At 45.2% G+C, this 24,803-nt stretch overlaps 1 protein-coding gene across 2 annotated transcripts in view; it reads right to left on the bottom strand.

Moving 5' to 3' along the window:
- LYST (lysosomal trafficking regulator) overlaps positions 1-24,319 on the bottom strand; it is a 103,792-nt gene extending 79,473 nt beyond the window's left edge. The window contains exon 1 of one of the 2 annotated variants that reach the window (XM_046939483.1): positions 24,222-24,319. The gene's annotated coding sequence lies outside the window, so the exon portion shown is untranslated. Of the gene's footprint in view, positions 1-5,281; positions 11,884-24,221 lie in introns of those variants that run through there. The other variant, XM_046939484.1, reaches the window with a different exon arrangement.
- Positions 24,320-24,803: the final 484 nt, after the last annotated feature.

The following is a 24,803-nucleotide window of genomic DNA, read 5'->3' as shown; positions in this document are numbered from 1 at the left end:
TCCTTCTGAGAAGGAATGCTTCCTAACACCCAGCCTGAACCTCCCCTGGTGCAACTTGAGGCCATTCCTTTTCATCCTGCTGCTGTTATCTGGAAAGAGGCTGATCGACCCCCACCTCACCACAACTGCCTTTCAGGTCATTGTAGGTAAGGAGTGGTAAGTTCTCCCCTGAGCATCTCTTCTCCAGACCAAACAATTCCAGTTTGGACTAAAAATAATAACAATAATAATAATAGAGAAAGGTAAGGAAATAAAATCAAAATTTTATCAGTGCAACCTGTCTTTTAGATACATGTAGCTTCTTTAATTCTAGTAAGTAAAGCTCCTGCTCCAGATATGGCAGCATGCATGCCACTCAGTTTTAAATCAGAGCTTTACCATAAAATACTATGCGTGAAGGAATTGATTCTGAATTAATGTGCGTCAATATAAATTTGCAGCATCTCCATTAAAGTGAGTAACACAACCCCAGTTCATGCCTGAATGACTTTCAAATCAAGTCTGGTTCTTTGTATCAACATTAATTCACCGCTAACTCTCTCTAGTCTGCAATCAAAATCTGAATCCCACTTAAATCTGCAGAGTTTTTCAGCAGAATTCTTCCTAAATTGTAGCATTCTGCTCTAATTCTCCCTCCTCCGCATAGATGCAGGTGCTAATAACGTGGAAAACAAGCAAGATAAAAGACCGTGAATGGCATTTTCCACTTGTTTCCTTGAACAATACACCAAGCCCACACCGGTGAGACATAAACAGGCAGCATCATTACTCATGTTCTTCAGTATGCAGTGTTACCATTCACGGATGGTGGATTTAGATCATTGGTTCCAAAATGTTAGGGGTCAGTGGGCCACTGTCCGATCTCAGAACTTTGTAAGAACCCACCACGTGTTTCATAAAACCACCACCTACTCTCACCATCAAACTTCAGCCGAAAATAGTACAAAATGTAAGGCTCAGATTTTGTAGGCCATTTCTACAGTCCTTCCTTTCCGATAAGTGTTTATCTTTCTAAGAAAGTTTACCTATGTTTTAATGGTATAACAAAGCCTAATTATAAAACCATGAGGTGATATATGTGAGCTGCCTTGGAGCCACCATCTTAGGGCTTTTAGAAAGGGAACCTTCAGACAGCTCAGATTTGCAGAGGATGAGAATTAATCTGTTTTCCCAAGGAAGCACATACTCCACTTTTTCTTATGGTACTGTGAAATATCTGAAAGAGAGAAAAATGGTAATATAACTTTGCACTTAGGGAAGCACTGAATGTTGTGAATGTTATTAAAATAACATGCTAGTTTAGATGTGCGTAATATACATATACCATGCAAGGAAGCAGTCTGTGAGCCGGCACCCTTCCAGATGAATGCTGGAGGAGGCAGCTGCTGGACAAATACAAGGGCACACAAAGCCAGGCTGCCTGTGTTTCATGCCTGAGTTCTTCTTGTTTGACTAACTGACTAGAGTGGTATATAAAAACCAGAAAGGAGAAAATGAAAACATTATTTAATGGGTTTGCAAAGGCAAAATTAAGTGAGGTTAAATGGCTTCAAACAAAGCCGAAAGCTCAGGAAGCATCCTTTAGCTGTCCAGGCTTGTCTGCTGCAAGCAGGGCTGGATCCCCAGCAGCGCCTGACTACGCTGCAGTAACTCCTGGCCAGCACAGAGCTGACTGGTGGTTCTAGTTCCAGTTTCCATAAAAGACAAGCAGGTAGCCGGAGAGCCTGGCTATAGCACGTTGTACAAACCCCATATTTGTCCAACGTGTAATCGATGGGAAGGAATTCAAAATGACTTGAATTACCAGTTTTGAATTAGCCCATCTAGTCTGACCAACCTCGGCCTTCCCATTTAGAAGGAATTCATCCAGTTTAAAGTGAACCTAAAAGTCATTGAGGTAAATCACTAATTGCAAGGTAGACTGAATTGGAATTAAAATGCCCCGTATGCCCTGAGTTTTGATGGTGTGAGAAAGCTTGATTGTAATCAGTTTCTGTAGAAACAGTTGAAACTGGAATAATTCACACTACAAAGATGAGAGAAGCGTAATGTGAAATGCAAATAGTATAATAGAATAAATATATACATACAACACTTTGAGCTGTAGTTTGCACCTCCTTATGGGTACCAAATGTATGAATTACACCAGATCGTCATCTCTTACAGTTAGACATTGTCATGTGCCTGTAACCAATCCACAGACCAAACCCTGTTCTACAGTAAATTAACATGCAAGGGAAGAGCTCTTGAGCTCTTGAGCCAGTGAAGCCAAGGAGAGATCTCACTAAAGGCAGGCCAGACTGCCATTTCCACGCATCCTTTTTAAGCCCACCTGTGTCTCTAGTTGGATCTCCTACCCATGTGAAAATACAGGCGCTCTTATGTTCCTAATCCACTGCAAAAAGTTCATCTGCAATTCACAATAACAAAGATTTCATGCCTCCCTTTATCTTTTCCGATCTTGCCTGCCTGTTTCTGTTGGTTTTCTCTAGTTCTTCTGTGTTGTGAAACAGAAAAGTCTTTCTCTAGCCCATCTCACTGTGCTGCCCATGGTGTTAGGATTCACTGCCAAATCTCCCCTTCTTTTGTTCCACTCCCCGCGAATCCCAGGCTGTTTAATCATTCATGGTGTACACGTTGCTTCAGGTTTCTTGTCCTTTTTTCTATCTTTTGTTGTTCTTCTTTAGCATGAGAGAACTGGAGCTGCAGACAACATTCAAGATGCGAGCTCCCCAACCAATTTCCTGCATACTATGCTATGTTTTCCTCTCTCTGCTTTCCTTGATAATTCCTAACATTACCCTCCCCCTCCACCACTGAGTGCTGGGCTGACAGCTTCAAAACAAAAACCCACCATAACCCAGAGATCTCTTCTGCCTGAGCACTGGGGGTTGGAAATCCAGCACTTCTCTCTCTCTGCCTGTGAAATTTGGGTTGTTTCAGCAGGAGGGCGTTGCTTCAGAGATAACCCACACCTTGACATCTTCTTCCCAGCTGACTTTCATTTTGCCCACCTAGAGAAACCCATCATCCAGAAGCACCTCAAGCTGCTCTTCATTTTCCAGGTAACTTCTATGTTCAACACAAGGCCAGGCACAGATTTCTGTGAGACTTCATGAGGAACTCTTACTTTCTACAAGCCTTCATGACCACGTCAGATATCAAAATGCAAACGAAAAGCATTTGTTGTACTAATCTGTATTTCCCCTCCTTCCTCCCCTCCTCTTTCTTTCTTTCTCTCTTTCCTCCAGCTGGGTTGTTCTAAACATCGGGAGTTCTATTGCCATCAGTGAAGCATTAGAAAGATTCAGCAGCAAAACTTTCTGTCTTTCACAAACAAATGATGGTACTCCATTTTAATTAAGATTTTCATTTGCTCATTTGCTTGTTTAAGGCAAGCAGATAAGCAGCCAGACTGACAGAGAAAGCTGTTAATCACAACAATGTGAATAAATTAATAAACATAAATCATTTTCTGGCAAACAGACTGTCATTTTTGCTAACTTAACAATAAACAAAACAATTCTGCTACTGCACAACCCTCGGACTGCATTTTCCCCCGTGATTTGAGGTTGGCAATCTAACAGCTTCATCTCCAGTCCCCAATGCAGGAATCAAAATGTTCTGGCCTGCAGCGTAAGGGGCAAAAAGCGGGTAAGAGAGCCACGAACTCCTCAGTGAATTAGCTCTTCTGGAGAGGGGAAGGAGATTCATCAGAGGTAGATGTTCAATGTTAACAGGCTTTTTCTCTGATTAGAGCAGTGGATGTCTCCCTCTCCAGAGACAGCCATCCATCTCCATAAATAACAGTGGAGCATGCTACATTTAGTCACAGAAAGCCTGCTGATGGCTCTTGGCATGACTCAAACAACAGCGACAGCAGTGCTCCCTACAAAGCCATCTATGCAGGGTGATTGGATCTAGATGATCTTTAAGGTTTCTTACAAGACATTCTATGAGTCTATGACTCTATGCAAGGTGCTACCCAGGAGTTTTCACGGCAGCTTTTCCCAGCTGTGGGGACAGCAGGACCAGGTAGAGGCAACCTTCCTCTGGAGCTCCTCACCTGCTGGTACAGCAGAACCAGAGTGCCTTTGGGGCTGCTCAGAAATGCCCTGCAGGTGCTGGAGGTGTTGGTGAGACCTGAGGTGCTTCAGAGCCTGCTCCCCACCCAGCACAGCGGAGAATGTGCGCTCATGTTGGCAGGGCAAAAGGGACATTTTCCTAAGGCTCTTCTAGTGAGGATGTTTAGAGACATGATTCCCTGCTGGTACTTACAGCTTCATCTCTGGCACAGGAGACAGATTTGGAAGAGGAATGATGATGCAGAGAAAGAAAAGGGGTGCAAAATCCAGCATCGGGGCAGCTCACAGAGTATGCATTGTCTGTCCTTGAACAAACACGGCTCACGGAGCAGCCCCTGTGATAACACTCAGCCTTTGTGCTCCCTGCCTTTCTGTAGGAGGCACTTTCTCCAGATGAGCATTCTTGGGCAGACGCTGGCTCTGGATTCGCTGCCAAGCACAAAGTGTGCCGTATTTCAGATGCTCTCACTTCCCCACAAGTAGCAGCAGCCCGCGTTGCAGCCTGGGCTGTCCTGGGAGCATCGCGTCCACTCCCCTCCACACTTGCCTGGTCACGTTTTCTGTTCTTTGTCCAAATGTCTCCTGCATTGCTCCAAGGCACTCATTTGATGCCATAACGTAGCTTACAGAAAAGGAAAATAGCACTGATTTGAGGCAAGGAACTGAGCCAGTTTTGCAGCTTTACAGTACGTAAGTCTGCGGAGTGGGGCAGGTATTTAGTTACATTAAATAATTGAGGGGGGTGGCTGTCTGAAGTGCAACAGTTTCCTTGTTCCACATGAAAGACGATACAGGCTCAGAATGCTTCAGACACACATTCAGAAACCAGCTCAGATATTCGAGAAACATAGGTTTATACAAGCAGAGGCTAGCGCCCAGCACCCCTCCAGGCCCTATGCCAAACCTTCTTCTTTTCTGATTATACAGCCAAGTCCTGTTTGCAGTTCTGTTGGCATTACTCTACAGCTTTCAGCGGTCACCCTGGAGTCTCGCTGGTGCAAATGTGTTTGCTCCGATCTCCGGTGTTTCCCCAGCCCAGCTCACAGCTCCCTGAGCCCTCCCCACCAGCTGCCCACCAGCACTCCTTGAGTGCTGACCTGACACGAGGTGCAGCACAAATCTGAAGCCAACAGCACTCCTCGCCTCTGAGCAGTCCCCAGACAAGCACCACAGCTCGTGCTGCAGCTGCTACTCACCCCTGATCACTTTGGTCCTTACGGCAGACGTGGAGCCTCTCAGGATCCCCACCACCCGGCTGCAGACTGCTCTCAACCTTCCCACAGCAGTGCCCAGCCACCTCACTCAGGCTCATTTTCTTGCACCCCCTCCCCCCAGGACACCTGACTGCCACAGCTCCACCACAAGGGGAATGGCCCTCCTTGGTGACCTCTCCTTCTATTATCAGTATTGCCCATTTCCATGCACTTCACCCTTACCTTGAAAATTAGGCATCATTCCAAGGAATAGAAAGTATTTTAAAGCCTGCAGAGCATACCTGGTTTCCTCAGAGGGTTGGAGCTACAAAGCAAGGGACAGTGGCACAGAATCACACGGGCATCCTCTCAGGGACTCCTCTGCTAGCAGTGGGTGAGCACCCGGCCAGAATGATGCTGCATCTGCACAGAGTGCTGCAGTGAAGCCTAGGAGTTTCTGCTGGATGAAATCACAGCTTCCTTGCTGGTGTGCTCTGGCTCCATTTCAGCTTCACAGAAGCAGCCTTTCCTGCAGAGGTCTGCACCTGGGAGGCTGCTTTCTTTCGGCATGGATTGGGTTAAAAAATAAAGCGAAGAAAGAAAGATGAAAAGGAATGCTTTTTACTATTGGTGGCTGAGTAAACAACACAGACAGCTACAAAGATTGTGTTAAGCAGTGCAAGAGGCTGAAAGCTTTCCAATATGCCATTCTATTGTGTTTGCCCGAGCATTGCGTATAGGCATAGAAAAAGGGAACAGTTCAGCCTTAAGGCAAAATCTGTGAACTAAGGAGGCTGCGTGAAGAACTCGGAACTCTGTCCAGGACTGCCAAAAGGCATGAGCAAATCTGAGCTGATTTTCAAATAGAAGTTTCTGGTCTCCAATCGATGCTATTTCCCTAATCACAGCATTAGGGCCACCAAAGCATGCCACTCAAATCTGCAGATGTACCTCCGAGCCTGTTATTTTAGATGTCTCTTTTGGAGCTTCCATTCGTGCAACATATACAGGGACAGGAAGGACGGGAAACCCCCTCTGCCAGTCATAACAACAAAACCATATTTGTTCTAAAATACCAAAACTGCTACGGAATTTGACTTCTCAGTTTTGAAAAGTTCTTGGAAATTCTCCAGGCATTCACATACCTCCTATTCTTATACCTAGAGAAAGCTGCTTCTCAGTTTCAGGGAGGCAAAACCTGGCACAGGAGGCAGTGAAATACTATAGCAGAAATTGCAGTCTGACAACACGGAAATCTAAAACAACACTTGCACTGTTGCTGTAGTATCTTCCTGTCATAAAATCACTCCCAAATCTGTTTTTACATCTGCCTGGGCATTTATGGAAGTTTTGATGGCTCTTCAGGGTTTTGCTTGGGAATTGAATATCCACAATAATCCCAAGGCATGAGGTTTTTCTTATCTGACTTAATTCCCCTATAAATTAGATACACGATCTAAACCAACATTCTTCTGTGGTCAGTGGGGAGAGATAGGAACCAGAAGACAAAGCACTGTATCCTAAAAGATGTTTGTAGCATAAGTGGGATGAACCGGCCCCTGAAAATGCTCCTCTCTATCCCCACTGACTATAGGATGAGGCTAGGCAATTGCCCTAGACTGTCTGAACCTTCCTTGCTTCTTCTATGCTCAATTTGAAACCATATCTGTGTAAGCATTGTACCGATCAACTGCTCAAGAACATGCCTCCACTTTTCCAAAATAGCCCCCCTGGAAGGATGCAGGCATAATAAGGAAGTATCTATTGACAACCAGCAAAGAGTTTGTGCTTCGACAACATCCTCAGGGTTCACTGTTTCTTTAGTGAACTGCAACAGTGCTGTGAGGTTGCACAAACCCAAGTTGAATGGCAACTGCTTGCACTGCTTTACACGTCTGGAGTTTCTAGCCAAAGACAGTGTTCCATCACAGCACATGCTGTGCTCACAAGAATGTGTGAAACGTGGGTTCTAAGCTGTAACTGTCTTAATGATTTTTGTGATCCACATAAACCTGATCTGCACGGACACATGCCACTTCTCTTTCACTGTCATACTCCTAAGCTGTGCCCTGCCTGAGTCCCTGCAGCCACAGGGCCAGAGCTTTCAAAACCTTTCCCTCTTGTTGTAGCGTAAGAGCCCAAAACTGCAGAACGACCTTGAGAGATTTAGATAGTAGGAAGTTCTGTGTCAAAAAATGGCACGAGACAGTCATGCACAAAGGGAGATGATATAGGAGCAGGTGTGGTCCAGTGCTGGGGTTGTGCTCAGGCTGCGACGCCCAACAGCGTGGGACACCAGCACAGCCACCTGATGGAGGCCCAGCAGTACGCACCTTGAAGATGTAAGTGCTCTTCTGGGGGAGGGCAGGAGTGCCAGGCTTCCAGGTCCATATGGGTGCTGTACGAAGTCAGCTTGCCACGTACTGGCTCACATCCAGACGGGACACAAATCCTGACATGAATACCATTTTAAACAGGCACTCAGAGCAGATTGCAAGTATGTGCAGTTTGGGAGTAGAAAAGCCCAAATGCTGCACGCACTCAGCACTGAAATGGTATCATTTACACGGCCTGTGTGTGTCACGGCTGACGGCGATGGAGTGGGAGTGATGGCAATGGCTTCCTTCAGGCAGAACAGTCTTGTTGCTATGCTATTTCTGAGCCCTCTGCTTACCTCTGCTACTGGAAATGACTTACATCGGTTTCTAAATCCGTCTCTATCGATTAGCACTCGGTGCGTGGCTGCATGGCTGAGTGTAATGATCACGACTCCCATGCCTTTTGTTATTCCTGAAGCACAGAAGATCGTGCTTTCTTTTTTTGGTTGCAGGATGTTCTCGTTAGCTCAGCTTAGGGCTGTGATACCTCAAAGCCTGCAGTATTCATGATTTGCTTTTAAGCTATCTTAGGTCGGCAGCAAACAGGGAAAAAAATGTGCTTATTGCTACTTTTGAATGAAGCTATGACCATCTGCCAATACATCAAGAAGGTACGAAACACCACACAGATCATCAGTGGTTACAGCGCTAGGTATTGTACTGGCTACCTTTATCACTAGAAGTGCTTGGGTTTCCTGCAAGTATATTCATTACACTTCCAGACAATTTTGGTTTACGCTGCCTGTAAGTCTGTGCTTTGACTGAAAAATAAAGTTGATCGTCCATTAGAGGAGCCTGTTAACGCTTGCCTTTAAATGCAAAAGTAACGTTATACAGTCACCACTTCCTGGCAAATCTCTGCATTCTGTTTGTACTCATTTCCTGACTATATTTCTGGTGCTGCTGTGTTTATGGCTCTAAATAACTTCTACACAGATGATGCATTCCAGCTCCTTTTTTGAGGAACACTTGATATCAGACGTCAGTTATTAGTAAACGTAAATTTATTCAGCCACTTTCTTCAGTGCAGCTTGGTAAGAGTTTGCTGAAAACACAGCTAAAATCATACCTGGTTATACAACTGGCCACAATGTTCGTTGTGTATTTTCTGTAAGATTCTCAACTAAGGCAGTAACAATTATTCCAGTGTAGTTCAGTGAAAAGAGTACATGGCCTATTAGGGTACGTAATGTGCCTGGTCATGTGCTATTTGTGTCCTAGCCTTTCCACAACAGCCCTGCAATGTCTGCCTCAACACGGATCGGTGTCAGCCACTGTTCTCTGAGTTTGCTGGGGAGAAGGATTAAGCCAGAGCTTTAAGTTCCTGAAGAGGTTTCTTGGGGACCTCATCTTGCTGCTGTGGTGTATGAGTTGCCCTGCCTCAGCACGCTGCAGTGAAGCCTGGAGCGGGTCGCAGGGTGGCCACTGCCATGCTTCTTGTCACACTGGTGAGCTGTGGTGTGGAAGTGTCCAACTCCTCATCGGACACAGATACACTCATCTCCTCATCCAGCACTTCTGCAGGTGCCATTCTTCATTCAGGGACTAGGAGTTGATTTATGGTCAGAGTGTGGATCTACAAGAGGTTGCAATGAGCTGTTTCTAGCACAGCATGGACCTATCCCCCCAGACTGCTGTTTGAAGGTATCTGACAACAATGTCATGCATCTGGGGAGAGATCTCAACGTCTCTGTCTCTCCCTGTGTGGTCCCTGCAATCACCTCAGCTGTCTCTCAGCTGTACATGACCAGTAGGGAATGAAAACTGATCATTTGCCTACAGCTCTTGTCCGAGAAGAGGACTTGAAACTGGTACTGGTACCGGGGGACTGAGTGGAGAAGCCTATTAGACATCACAGAACTTCATCACCTCCCCCTGTACAACAGGAGCCCCATTTGGAAACAAGAAGCTGTTGCTTACAGTAGCGGGGACTGGTGTCCAAGTCACCATGACTACAGACAGAACAGATATGGACACCGTGGGCACAGGAGGACACTTACCTCTGGGTGCTTGCTGTGCATTAGTGAGGTCAGGTTTGCTTCCTCTGGTGCTGACTTGATCAGGCAGTTCGTGAATACAGGTTTTCACAAGGCAGCACAGGAGACCAGAGGCTTGACCCTGTGCAATGTGCTTTGCATGTCAGCTGCTTTAGCACATCCTCCTTGTGCTGAACACATTTAGAAACTCACGCTTCGTATGTGACAAAGTGTCACCTCTGCACCAATAATACCCCCCTGGCCAGTGACAGCAATACTAGGCCCTTCAAGAAAGCAAGATACCTGTTCCTGTTAACAAGAGATGAATGAGGAAGGTTACAAAAATTAGAAGAAGATACCAATGTAGACAGCCAGTGCTGATTTAGCTGCAACGTACGACAATTTTTAACATCCTTCATAGGATGCTAATCTTTATCTTGGCAGGCTGGTATATAAAACCACAATCACGGGATACACAAATGACTCATCCCGGGGGGCTCTGCTTCTCCAGTGCTGTTGCAGTACTCTGACTATAACCTGTACAGAGCATCACTGAAGAGTCAGCAAAGGCTGGGATGGGTATCCTCTGCTGCACGCCCTGCTGCTCTCACAACAGCCTCTCTTGAGCCCATTTATGGTGTAACATCTCTCATTTATGCTTGTAGGGCTGTAAGAGAAGCACAGTGTGACTCGGACACAGATGGAGTCTGTCATTTTGATAAAATGGCCAGAACCAAAGCGTGCACCTTCAGGGGAAGATCCATTCTGAAAGGAGACTCCTTATCTGCACCCTGACCTACAATGAAACTACTCACACCTATAAACTTAGTATTTAAGTGCTCTACAATGAAAGAGAGATTTTTTGCTTCACTTCTTTCTGTTTTTCTCATTGCTGCTTCTTATTACTAAAGTGGGAGGAGGGATGGTCTTGTGATCACTGTCGCAGGCTACAAGTCAGGAGATCAGCTTTTCCAGTTTTTCCGAAGTAGCTTTAGTCTCTGTTCACCCTATGAAAAACAGCGTGATATTCTTCTGTAGGCCTTTAAGAACTTCTAAGATGAAAAAAAAATGCTTTCAAGATCTCCGTCCACGATGTCAAATCTTTAATGTGGCAAGGCCCCTGATTGCATAAGCACTGTTTTCACAAACAAACCACTTTGGTCAGAGAAGGAAGGTCCGTAATGCAGAAATGAAAGGCAGAAATGTGATGTTAGTGATTGGAAGGAAATGAAAAAGCCTGTAATTCCTTGACTGTGGACCGGATATAGCAGGTGTGTGGAACCGTCTGTGTGCTTCTAGCACTGAAATTGGTGTCCGGGGTGATGAGGCCAGGTTGTGATCAGTGCTGGAGACACAGCATTTACACACAGGACCTATTCAGAAGGCCTTTGGAGTCTGCACGATGCATTGCCATTGCCTGTTGCTCATCTGAGAAGTCAAATCAAGGCCTTTCTTCTCCCAGGGAAACATGGCATTGTGCCCTCTTCTCGGGACATTACCATGCCTAGAAGGCAGCTGAATTGAGGTTAATGATCTGACTTCCCTTTATGTCCCTGATTCAGTTTTCTTAAAAGCCACTGCCCTCCACAGTTTGTCTCACAGATCTGTACCGGAATGCACACCATCAGGAAGGATTCTCTCCTGATATCAAATGGCACTTTCATTCAAAAGGTGAATCTGGCGCAGGAGGGTTATCTGCAGTAGGTATGAAATCTATGGAATAAAGAAGCATGCGCTGCCCCGTACACAACATCTCAGATCAGGGACACGGGGATAATCTTTTTTCCTGCTTTCTATAATACTCCCCCATTATCGACCAGATTGTTCTTTGACGAGGTCTTGGAATTGTTCTTTCAATAGATCTGCAAAATCTCAGCTGCATCTGTGATGTTAAAAATGCCAGATTTAAAATCTAGCAGTTGGGTCAAGCTTTGGGTAACTGGGCTGAGTTACATTTCCAGCAGAAAATTCGACCAAATGAGTGGACTGTATACATCTAAATAACTATTGCTTGGCTACAAGTATATACATAAATAAATAACTTTTCTTGCAAGGGAGCTTGGGATAAGCACCCAGCAGCATCCCCATTGGCCGTGGCTTACTGATGAGATGCCATTTTCAGGTCATGGTCACGTAAGTACAGAACGGCTGGCTCTCAAATGCGTTACAGAAATGAATGCAGCAAGCTAAGGCGTGAAAGGCTGCAGTGTGCAACAGCCCTGCTTACCAGGAAGGAGCCAGCCCTGAGAGTGAGTGCAGGCTGCTGTGAGCTGCTGGAAACTTCAGAGAGGGCAGGCTGCGGCAGGAAATAAAAAAGCACATTGAATAAATCACTTGATGCTCTGATTAAGAGGCATGGGACTGTGTATCATGTGATAGTTAAAGCTGTAAGCTCCAGCCTTGAATTTGCTACACGAGTGGTCTGAATGGGCAGATGGTATTCAGGAGCAGGATTACTATTTTTAGGAAAACAGGTCAAACCTACTCACTTAGAAGTGGAATTAAAATATAAAGATCATTATCTCTGAAGGTGTATGATTTTCTAAGGAGAGGTAATGAATCAAGCTCATTGTAACTGCATTATTTTCAACAAGAAGTCATTCTGCATAGCAGAGGAACACTTTGCCTTTCTTTCCTTTCCGTCAGCTACTGACACGTGCACTTCCCAGCCAGAAATCAGTCTCCAACTGGGAATGGGTCAGCTGGCTGGTACTGGCCAAAATATCCATTTTCCTAAACTATCCAAGAAGGCCACAGGCTGGGTGACATGGTGAAGCAAATAAAAGCAAATGCTAACAAGTGAAGCGCGGCTTGCAGTGCCTGGTTTTCTGAGCACTGACTTTCCCTTGGAGTCTGTGCAAGCCAGCACCCTGATGGCCAGCGTTTTTCTTTGCTGTTAGAACCCCAGGCCCCAGCACATTAGCAAGAGCAGTAGTGGGGAAAATGAAGGCCCCTCCCTTCACCTTTCTGTGCTGCTCAGTGCCTGCTCTGTCCTGGGAGAGTAACCGAACTGCCTCAGCACTGCCTGACACCAGAATCCCAAGGCAAGCTGGGGAAGTTTCACCCAGCCCCAAATCCCTGTAGACACTGCCCCAAAAGCACTGCTCCGACAGGCCGGGCCAGCCCGTGCTGCTGGGAGAGGTAGGAGGCTTCCTCACTCTGGGCAGGGGAGCAGCAGCTTGTCAGCCCCAGCAGAAGGAGGCCACCAGCCCGAGACAGCACTGCTCGTGGTGAGAAACAGTGTGGCTTTCCACCCCTTCTGATTCACCAGCCTTGGGAGCGTGAGGAGATGGTGCCTGGGGCTCTCGCTCTGCTTGGGCAAGGAGACAAGCACAGCTTTGCTCCACCAGCTGCAGGAGGCATGGCATGGAGGAGCACCGTGCCGCAGCGGTAGGGTTAAGGGTGGGGGCTCAAGGGAGCTGCCACAGAGCTGAGTCTGAAGGAGGTGCTCATCACCTGCCATCTCTCACGTGAGATATGATTTCAGCTGGGCCTTCAGAAACAGTGTCTGACATCAAGTGTTCCTCAAAAAAGGAGCTGGAATGCATCATCTGTGTAGAAGTTATTTAGAGCCAAAATCACCTCATTGCACCCATATGGGAGTAAGGGCACTGCCATTCATGTACAGGGATATATAACTAACACAAAGAGGGTCCAGATTGGATTGGGACCCTTGTAGTGGGCACCACAGAAACTCCATGTAAGAGAGCCTTTGGCCCAAGGGGCCTGCACTGCAAACTGATCCACTGGTGAAAAGGAGGGTGAGAGAGGAGGCAACAGGACATTACCATTTTACCCAGGGGAGGAAAGGAAGGACTGTGGGAAGCAAAGGCTGCGGATAGCAAGAAGAAGAACAAACGGAAGAAGAGACAGTGAAGCTGCCCAGAACTGAAGGGACTGTGTCAGATGGATGGCAAAGAGGTTGGCTGAGAAGGTAGCCAGGTACATGGCCCAGTGTGAGCACCTCATCTGCACCCCCTCATGCTGCTCTTGCTTAAATGCAGTCCCTGCATCAGCTGGTTCTGCTGCTGCTGACAGAGAGACAGAGGCTGTTCAGTGCAGAGCAGATATCAGTCAGCACAGCCCTGAAGAGCAGCAGTGTTAGATTAGTATCACACCAATTTCTGTGACAGAAGGTGCGATATCTTAACTGGCTGCTATATATACGCTAAGATATAGCCCAGCTCCTAAGGCCGAGATAGAGCTCATTATGTGGTGATGCTTTTATTCCAAGCTCCAGACTCTTCTACAACTAATCAAAGCATGATTCTTGTTTCGTCTGCCTGTGCCCACACATGAATTTCAGATGCATGATTGTAACACTTGTTAAGATCATGAGAAATACCAAACAGAGGCTTTTGGAAAGCAGATCTTAGTACTTAACCACAAGACACGCAGCATAAGCGGAGCCCCTGGAGTGCCCCCCTGGGCCCAGGGAGCACTGTGCCGCCTGTCAGCAGCTGCAGCAAAGCCTGGCAGCTCTGGTGATGTCCCTGCAGTGTGGGTTGGCCAGCGGCAGCTCTTCTTCATCTTCTCCACTTTTCAGCTAAAGGACACTTATTGATTCTGCGTCTCTCCTGTGGCTTCCTGTTTTTCTGTCTCTTTCTTTCTTTCTTTCTTTCTTTAAATAGGCTGGATAAGAAGGTACACAGAGCAGGAATTGCCGAAGGGAAACTGGTGGCATCCCTTTCTGGCTCCCAGGAAGCTGAAATATTGCCTGCTTGTAGGCAAATATATAAAGAACTGAACATAAGCACCCTCATTTGGAGTTGTAAACAGGATTTAAATGCTACATAGGCCTTGTGACTTCTCTTTTGAGTTCTGCCATCCACAATTCATTATTTGTTACACGTGACTCATCGGTTAAATCATGCATATCTTCTGCTATTCATTTGCTTGCTAGTGAGTTTATCTAAAGCCTATCTATGACAAAAAAGATTCCCGAAATGTGAGTAAAAGAAATTCCTTTTGCAAATGTTGATAGAAAATGAAAGGAAAACAGAAGCAGGGTCAGTGTGAGAAAAGACAGACCCTGAATGCGTAAAAGATTTAGATGTCCTTCAGTTTTCATTTAAGCCAAGCTGTGCCAATTCACACAGAGAGAGATGAGGCACAAAAGATGCACATCTATTTGATATAGGTAAATTACTATTTTATCACATTCTGTGGTCTCTTTTGGAGCTGTAATCTGAGCTGCGGATCAAGTAAAGGTGACACAGACACAAAGAGTTAGCCAGGCTCCAGTGGGCGTAAGGCCTGGGAATCAGTTTCCAAATTTTCCAGCTTGTGCTGAGCATCAGATATCATAAACCTTACATCTATTCTTGTGGAAGGATGCAGTGTCTAAAAGGAACCTATGAATGCCGGGGACTAATTACAGTATTGTAGACAATTAGATTTGTTTGCTCTCTTTCGCCTCTTTCTTCCATTGATCAGATTTTATTTCTAAGCTCTTGCTGGGCGCTTCTGCCAGAACCTTCATCCAGCAGCCTCCAGCAAAGGAGCAGCATGTGCTGGTTTGGCTTCAGCCTCATGGAGACACAGAGTAATCTGAGCTTTGCAGACACTGCACAGGAGCATCCTCAGTCAGACTGAGATGTCATCACTTGACCTTAGTGCTGAAATGGTGCAGAGAGGCCTTAGTATAAGTAAGCACCAGGCTGCATGCAGCAGTGTGGCCAGCATACAAATGGAAGAAAAATAAATGACAACCTGTTAGAGGCTTCTGCTTGCTATGTGCCAAGTGCCTTTACGAAAGTATTTGGTACTTTCCACTTCAAGTATTGTCCACAGAAGCTCAGCTGTTTCTGCATTGCTCCACTGTAGTAATAGTCCTGGGGAGGAGAGGAGGGGAGGGGAAGGGAGGAGAGGGGAGATCCTCAGGACTGCAGGAGCCATAGCTGTGTGCTGGACACGTGTGGATCTGGCCATGGTTCACACACCCCTTGACATTTCTGTGGCAGATAGATGGAGGCCCTGGGCACTCCAGCCTCAGAAGCATTACTGGTTACATTCAAGGCCTTCTCTGTTTTGTTTAAGGATTAAATTCTCATTTTCAAGAGTAAACATCCTAACAAAACCCTTCCTTTCCTCCATCTCCAGAGCAGAGTCAATGTGTTAATCCACTTGGTTAGCATATGCTACAGAGACTGCTATCGGGACAAAGAACATACATTTTCTGACCTCTGCTATACACACAAATGGAAAAAGTTCTGCTTATTATCCCTGCTCTTAATATCCATTGTGATTTACACTAGTTAGGTTCATTGAGCAGAGGTGCATTTATCAAAGCTGGTGTATTTACTTCTGTGCATATTTACATACACACTTCCATAGCAGCTGTGTGCGTGACAGACTGTAATCAGGCTAACAGACCAAACAGAGCACAAGAGGTAGAAAAATAGCTCTCCGTGCTGTGATGCCCTAGCTGAGCAGGACTCCCGTTGTGTCCTTTAGTTGCTCTGATACTCTTCAAATGTCAGTGTCTTCCAAAGAGGTTGGCACTCCTGTGCCAGTTCTTCTCAGACAGCTTATGTCTGTGCACATCCCTCAGGCCAGGGCTCTCAGCAGGAGCTGCGGGGGTGCCTGCAGGTCCCTGGGGCCTGCCAAGCCTCCAGCACATCCTGTGCCTAGGATGGTCACCTACCATATGGTAGCCCCACCACCACATGGGCTCATGTATGGAAGAAGTGGGCTGGGCTCAGACTCTGGTTAGCGTACTCCTCTTCCTTGCACTATCACAAGCTGTAACACTGACTGTGGGCTACACCTCTGGCTGAGATGTGTGTGATTTCTCTCCACATCCCCTAAATGCAAATGCGTAGACAGGAGAAGCCAGTCACCAAGCAGCACTGCTGAAGAGAGGCAGATTTAACAGCACCCAGTGGAGCTACCTCATTAAACAGATACAGACATAATAAACAGAAGAGCTCCTAACGATCAAAAGGAGTTAAGCAATGAAAAGTTGCAGAGAGCCAAGCAGCAGTAATGAGTCTTCTTAATGCAAAAAGTAGCTACCTAGCATAGAAACTATTTATAAAACTAGAGAGAGGAAGAGACAGATACCTTTCAAGATGATGATTTCACCATTATTAGTAATCCTTCCAAACATTTTTTTTTCTACTGAAACTATTTCTATAAATCCTATGGATGGCCACAGAAGATGTTTTAAAAATATACCTGGGAAGCCAAGTAATCCTCCTTCAGAGTTAGAAAAAAGCCTCTGAAAGTATATATATATATATATATATATATTTAAATGAGAGTGTGAACTACTTTCGATAATCCTGCCATGATTCACAATTATTCTATAAGGAGAGCACACACATCATTCCAGGAAAGGGAGAAGACCCCACAGAACCGTTGCTCATGTGTTTGTATCTCTGGCTCCTGGCAGCCCACAGCACTGGGGTGAGCTGTTTGGAGATACGAAGGCTCCCTGTGTCCAGAATGCCAGCAGCCTGCAGACCCGCGCCGGGATGGGAGCCCTCAGTTGTCCTTCCCTGCCCTAGAACCTCTAGGTTCTAGCCCACAGTGCTTCTTCAGGGATCTCTCAGTCTCTCTCCCTCAAACCAGCTAAGGTGGGACCCACATTAGCACAAATACTGCTGCTGGCTGACACAAACACAGCATGCATGCTGAGACTGTCTATGAGGAACTGACCTGTCTCGCTACTGCAAAGGCAGAGAGGACATTAATGTGCAGCCACCAGCATTTATCCAGTGAGTATTACCAAAGCAGCTGTCTACTTCAGAGGTGTGGCTGAAATGGGGATAATGACTACATGCCATAAGGCTGCATCCCAGAGCAAACCAGTTCTCTTCTTTGCCTGTAGTCAATAGGATTTACTGTTTGCATAAGTTCCTGCTCAGCACAGCCACATGTAGACCCAGATGTCCCAGAGTCAAGGACTCTCTGGCACATGCTGTTGCTGTCACCCCAAATAGGGGCAGAAAAGGAGGAAATCAAATGTGCCAAAACCGGAGGAAATGTCATCCTTAAATGACACTGAAGGAAGGAATCACCCCAAGCAATGCTCCCCTGCCCATATCACTGTGTGGTGAGCCAGTAGGCCCTGCACGCTGCCTGTGGTATCCCGCCCACTGCTGTCTGGGACCTGTCTGTATACACATGGAGTATCACACATCACTTTACTAATTGCTCCAAATGCTTTCTCAGCAAAATACATCATTAACAATTCTCCTAGTCTTACTGCTGACTTGGCTAACTGTGAACAGGACCACCTTTTTTGCAAAGCCCTCACAAAGACCACAAAGAGCATTTAGGCACAAGAGATGACATCCTTCGTTTTGGTAAACCAGATTCTGCACTTCAAGGATCTGAGTGATCGGTTGCAGACTACAAAAACATTTTTCCATTAGCACACATGAATTAGAAATATTTAACATATTGCCTTCTAGAAAATTTCAGGGGTCCTTTGGCAGTCCTTTTGTAACTCGGTGTAAGGTCTTTGAGGAATGAAGGGCTTTGGGTGTTGCTTTTCTGATCAACGCTTGTGTTTCCCTTGTGTCCCATGTGCTGCTCCTGAGGGGAGAGGTGGGTCAGTAGTCAACAACTACCCTTGGGTGCAGAAACTAAAGTGTGAGCAAACATACTCAGGGAAGTCTGGTGTGAAATGGTTGAATGGGCTTTTCCTGGAGGGAAAAGCACCGTGGTGGAGATAACAGAAGGTCCAGAAGCTGAGGAGTGATTTTGGAACTTAGCATTTTAAAGGACAGAGCATAGGAGGCAAAGATGTGTAAGAAGAAGCACAGAGAGAAGGAGAGAGAGAGAAAGCAGCAGGACGTATCTGGGAAAAGCATAACATGCCCTTAGACATGATCTGGATTTTGCCCAGGCCCTCTAATCAAAGGGCACTGCCAACTGTGTTCATTGACCTAACAAATGCTGGCTTGTTTTGAAAAGGGAGCTGCATCACTGCAATTATTTCTGATAGCACTGCTTGCTTGGAGGGTTAAGCGCCTTAAAAACAGACTCCTCAGCATGTCCCTGGAAATAAGTAAGAGCTTGACTCACAGATCTGGCCTTGAAGGATCTGTTGAATCTACTCTATTAAGCAGCTGCTTTGCCTCTTGCTCTAGAGGATATTTGAAGAGATGCCATAAAGGCTGCAATCTTGAGAAGAAACTGACAACCTCTTCCCTGAGAAGGTGCATATCGCTCCTTTTGACCCTGTGCTGCCAAACCGTGGGGCTGCGCTGGCACCAGAAAGGTCTCAGCTGGGCAGGAAGGGGGCTGGGAACGGGGCAGCAGGTAACGGGGGCACTGTGAGGGCTGTGAGGAGGAAGGAAAGCCTCTGCTTCCGGTGGCAGCGAAGTGTTGCAACTGCTTGGGCACAATGTGCAACTTTGGGTGCCGAGAAGCGCACAAGCACTTCAAAAAATGCACAAAGTAGTCTGAGTCGTGGGGAAAAAATCACGCCTTCCCCCAGCTGGCTTCAGCCGCTGCACAACAAGGCAGCCTGTGAACTGCTGTGAGAGCAGCTCGGATTTTACGCTGCGGGCTCCACATCAAGCCCAAGCTGAGATACCACCATAAAATGACAAATAATTTGGAAAATGAAATCATCCCTTTGAGAGAGCACTTGCAGCACGTGGGCGGCCTGCCCTTAGGTGAGGTGTCACACTCACTTCCTGCCCTGGCAGCCAGGCCTGAGCTTTGCGGAGCCGTGAGGCACTGTGGTGCAACCTGCCAGAAAGCACCAAGTATGTCCCCGTGTGCTTTAACAACAACCTGTGCTGAAGCCATGTTTACAACTTCCTCAGAAAGAAAAACAACAAAAATGGGAGGTTTCACAGGTAGGAAAATGAGCAGGTACAGTTAAAAATGCATACTGTATCCAGAGCGAAAGCAGGTGCCTCTTCCATACAGTGTGCCTTCCTAGCCATGCACAGAGAAGGTATCTGACACACAGAGCAGGAAAGAATAAATAAGGTTGGAGGCAAAAAAAACCCACAGAGATCCTCTTTACATCGAGATGATGCAGGCAATAAAGTCATGACTCACTTAACAAGTTCATCTGCTTGTTTCTGACTAATGCATTAAATTATATAATACACTCACGTTCTTCCCTTTCGGTTTTCACTGAAGGCCATTTGTTGAATTACATTTAGAGGTAGTAAAATGAACTGAAAAAGCAGGGCCATTTAGAGAAAGGGAAGCAATCAGCACTAATGGATTTACTGCGCAAAAAGCGATGTGGTTGAGGAACCACACACATACATACATGTCTGGCTGTTTCAGCTGTTGCTGGAGTCATGATACAGCTAGCTGATGCCAAACGAAAATCCATACTAACGCCATTCTTTATTTTCCTGTTATTCTAATGTAGACCTCAAGACACTAACCACAAATGTAGCAACAACAGAAAACAAACAGCCAGATTTTCCAAGAGAAAGTTAAATTTGAATAAAGATTAACCAAAGTCCATTCTAAAGAACTTAGCTAACAGACTGGCAGGTCTCAGAATACTGAGTCACAGAGGAACCGTTCCAACATTTGCAATGCCAACAGTGGGGACAGGCTTACAAAAGGAAAGAAAGCTCTTTCCGTCTCTGAACCACAACTCTGACCCCTACACGTAGGTCAGACGTGCATGTACCTTTGTACTAAGCATTATTGAGCCAAGAGCACATTTCCAGCAAGTGTAACTTTAGTGATAAACTGAGGGACACAGAAGTACCAAATCTTTATCTAAAAGACCACAAAAAGAAGTTTTGAAGACAGTAATTGAATAGAAATTATCAGATAGGTTCACCTTACATAAATAAGCTGAATTTCTGTCTATCAGTGTACCCAAACAAATTATGCTTAAGAGGGTGCATTTAGGAAAGCATTTGCTTAGTGTCTGTGAGAAAAAGGAACAATTAAGATGAACTCTGAGTGCACTATGCGAATGTTGCAGTGTGACTGCAGAGCTTGGAATCATTCAGCTTCCCTTTGCTTCATCCATTCTGGTGCCTTGCATGCTGTAAAGCTGTCCTCTCGGTTAAGTCAGTTCAGGTGGGTTCATCAGTAATTCCAGAATATTGAATTATCTTTCATAAAAGCCCAGCTCTTGCATTCATGTGGTCAATGAAGAAACTTCACTTCCCTTTTAAGAATTACTCATATCCTCAGAGTCACAGATCAAAGCGTGAAAAACGAAAGCCCTAAAGTCTCAAAAAACAGAAAGCTAAAAGATAAATGAATATTTAGTATTTACAGAAACACTGAGTTTTTTAAGCAAATGTCATTATTCTTTATAGAGAGACTGATTCATGGCTTGTTGGGCCCTGCTATTTATACAGAGAAACTTAAACACTCTTCATCCCCCAGTAGATGCGAGCTAAATCATCCTCTGCATTCTGAGGCCTGCTGGCATTACACGCAATACAGCAGGACTTTTCCACCAGAAAGATAGCTGATGACATGTCCATTTTCTAAAAGTAAAAACCATGAATATACATTTCCTTAAAAGCAGCAAAGTCTTGAAGACAATAGGTTCATACATTTCAACCTGCTAAACATTTAGTTGTGCTTCCAAAATATGGAAGTCTTTTTTCTCTGGAACCCATTTTCCTACTTGCCTGCACTGGTTGGCAGAGATGATCAGAGGAATCACAGAATGGCCTGGGTTAAAAAGGACCACAGTGATCATCTAGTTTCAACCCCCTGCTACGTGCAGGGTTGCCAACCACCAGACCAGGCTGTCCAGAGCCACATCCAGCCTGGCCTTGAATGCCTCCAGGGATGGGGCATCCACAACCTCCTTGGGCAACCTGTTCCAGCGAAAAACTACCTCCTAATATCTAACCTAAACCTTCTCTGTTTCAGTTTAAAACAATTCCCCCTTGTCCTATCGCTATCCACCCATGTAAACAGCCATTCCCGCTCCTGTTTATACGCTCCCTTCAAGTACTGGAAGGCCGCAATGAAGTCTCCCTGAAGCCTTCTCTTCTCCAATCTAAGCAATCCCGGTTCCCTCAACCAACCAAGGAAAGCTTGGAGATGTCAACCTCCACTTACTGCTTTTCTAATATTATGCTCTTTTAAAAAATCACATTCTTAACAAACAAACCCAGCACAGTTTTAGGGGAGAACCTTTGAAAAAAAATCACTATGACTTCAAAATTAATGTCATGAAGTGATCCTGAGCAATGTTTCCCAGCTATTTATAAACAGTCCCTACAGATGGCAGTTATTCCCTGATTAGCTGTGACCACACCGTCAGTAAAACAGTGCCCTACAGAAAAAAAATAACAAGAACAAGGAACAAGGGAAAATTGCATTTTCAATGGTTTATTTGCAAGGAAACGGCTTGGAAAACACTTTTGAAAGGGCAACTGAGACCATTTTATGTGCTGCTTCAAACTAATGGTACTGTGCGGAGGAACGTCTCACGAGCATGCAGTGTCTGATAACAACTCTGTACGCCTACAGAATCTGCCAGTTTTAAATCTCTGTGGCACATTTAACACAACGGGACACATCGAGTGAGAAGCAGGATTTATTTGTTTCAGTGAAGGAGTGGGCAGATCGAGATGAGTTAAATGAAGCTATGCCTCTACGCAAGGCATACGTTAATTGCTATCTCTGCTGCGAAAATAAAAGAACACCCTTCCTACCCCAAATTTATGTAACATCTTTCCTCATTAGGTCTTCATTAAGTCATTGACACTGAAATCACAAGGCAGAGAGGGAGAAAAAGCACCCTAGTCCATTTAAAATTACTAATTAGCTGGGCAATCTGATTAGACATTCGCAACAGCTGTTGCTTTCTGAGGGGGAAGGGGGGCAGTTCAGTGATCAGCTGTGGAAACAAAGGCATATGTGAAAAGAAACAGGCAGCACTTTTTTTTTTGTGATAAAAAAACTCAAAGGTGGAAAAATTCCATGATGGTATAGAATACATAATCGTACACCATCAAAATGGTGATTGGTTTTCCTGAGAGGGTTTAAAACACTGAGAACGTCCCTTGCTTTTACGTGATTTACTTCCCTGGAGGGCACTGAGTGCTTTTCTGAATCACAGCCATGTCAGGTTTTACTGCGTTACTGCAATTCTTTGTTTCTTTTATAATTTTCAGATGGGATTTGCATTTTTGGCCACTGTTCCCACTGAAGACAAGGTGAGACACAACATTGATTTCAAGGGGATGCAAGTGTTGGCACCTTTTCCATCCATAGTCAATACACACGTGCGGGTGCATTCTATCTCAGGCTCCAGTTACTTAGTTAAAAATTAAATGTAAAAGAAAACATTTTTTAACTACTCCTTTCCCCTGACCCTCAGTGAAACCATAACCTATCATAACACTGACTTCAGTTTCCTTAAGGCATCAGCTCTTTTGCCACTACTGCTGCAGAGGAACAGATGCTGTTGTAAGTCCTGGAGAGCTACATAGATCTTTCTCATGTCATATCTTAGTAGTAACTGGAACTAAAGCATTGAATGATTCTGAAATCCCAGCTCTTCAGGCAAGACCATACAGCTGGCGTGTCACACTTACTCCCATCACCTCCAGTTAATGAGCAGGGTTGGAATCCAGTCAATGTATTTGAGTGACAAAGGACTTCCAAAATCACAGCCCTGACCACTGGCCTGACTTCCATGGAGACGTCATTTCCATTCTCTCCTCATTGGACAAAGAGAAGACAGAAAGGATGATGCTCTGGCATTCTAAGGAGTAGTTCTTTTGTCCCAGAAGTTAGGGGCTGCAGCTTTTGCAAGTGAGCTTGTGAAAGTTTCCCCTGATGTAATCAAATGTGTTATGTACTAATTTCAGAGAGCTTGCCAATCTTTTTTTCTATTTGTAGTCTCAGTTGGAAATTAATCATTCCACAGGCTAAAAACCTTAAAATACTAGTTTCTATACAAAAATCCGGAATGAAAGTGTAAGAGATGAGTATTTTCCAGACAGAGAACAGAGATAGCTGTGAGCACTGTCATCCTTTCTGTTCTTGACAAACTTAGCATCTCTGTCTAATAATAAATCTGCACTAGTGTTTGGCTTTGATCTCTTCTACCTGCTGTTGGTCTGTAGGCAACAACATCGGACATCTTCACTCATATGATGTAAAATATCCATTGATCATGACACTCATCTCCACTCTCATTGGTTTTGTTACTGATGAGCAATAAGGCGCACATTTTATCCTAAAAAGAAAGAAGCTGATCTAAAAATGCTTCATAAGCTACTTTCTGTTGTGAAGAACTCTGATTACAACAGGTTTTCTGCTAGAATTGCCTCTGTTGGTACCATACTTCTGTTACAAACTCAGCAGGCTTCATAGTTTGTTTTACAAACATGTTTGTGTCCAGCTCCCCTCCTGTGCAGCAAAGATATCTTTGGAGTCAAAACGAACACTATACACTAACTGGTATGAGAAGCTTTTTAAAAATGGATTATTTCCTTAAAATAAGGGGGAAAAAAGTATTTGTTTACAATAAAAAGTAACATTTATTCACAATAGGCGTGACCAAGATCAACCAATGTCTCACCCAACACTGGCCCTCCAGACTGGGTCTGAGAGAGTCACCTAAGCATTTAACAACCACCACGAACAGAACAAAGTGAGGCAGCTCACCCCAGAAAGGAGATCTCTGTAGGAGAGAGAATGGTCCCAGAGGCATTTGCAGCATTCAAGATCGTGATCCGACTCAGACCCGTTCCCTTGCTGAAGCTGGCTCTGGAAATGGTGCGTGGCAGATCCAGGACATCACATCACAGACAAGAACAATCTGTTCAGTCACACTAAGACCTCCTGACCTCAGCTGATTCCAGGCAGAAGGAATTCTAACGATATCAAAGTTGCCTCTAAGCATAGCGCCTCAGACTCAGCAGAACACAGCAAAACTGAAGCAATAAAGTCAGTCTTTTTCTCCACAGCCCAAGATACTGTGAATCAAAGAAGTTTTGAAAAGAAAGAGTAAAATATGGGAAGCGAGATGTGGCTGCATATCATCTTAAGATACCTGGAGCCCTCTACTCCAGGTTTTACTCTGCTAGTCATAGGAGCAGATTAACAGATACCTGGGACCTCAAAGAGCCTCCCCAGTCCTCATGACATGTCCTGCGCCAAGGCACGGAGCAGCACTGGATGCTTGTTGTGTGAACACCTTTCTGCCTATCTGATAGAAAAACTTTAATACAGACCTTAAGATACACC

The sequence above is a fragment of the Gallus gallus genome, chromosome 3 (assembly GCF_016699485.2).
Source record: "Gallus gallus isolate bGalGal1 chromosome 3, bGalGal1.mat.broiler.GRCg7b, whole genome shotgun sequence".
Taxonomy (NCBI): Eukaryota; Metazoa; Chordata; class Aves; order Galliformes; family Phasianidae; genus Gallus; species Gallus gallus.
Note: the sequence above shows the minus strand (reverse complement) of the source record. Positions and strands in the feature narration are given on the sequence as shown.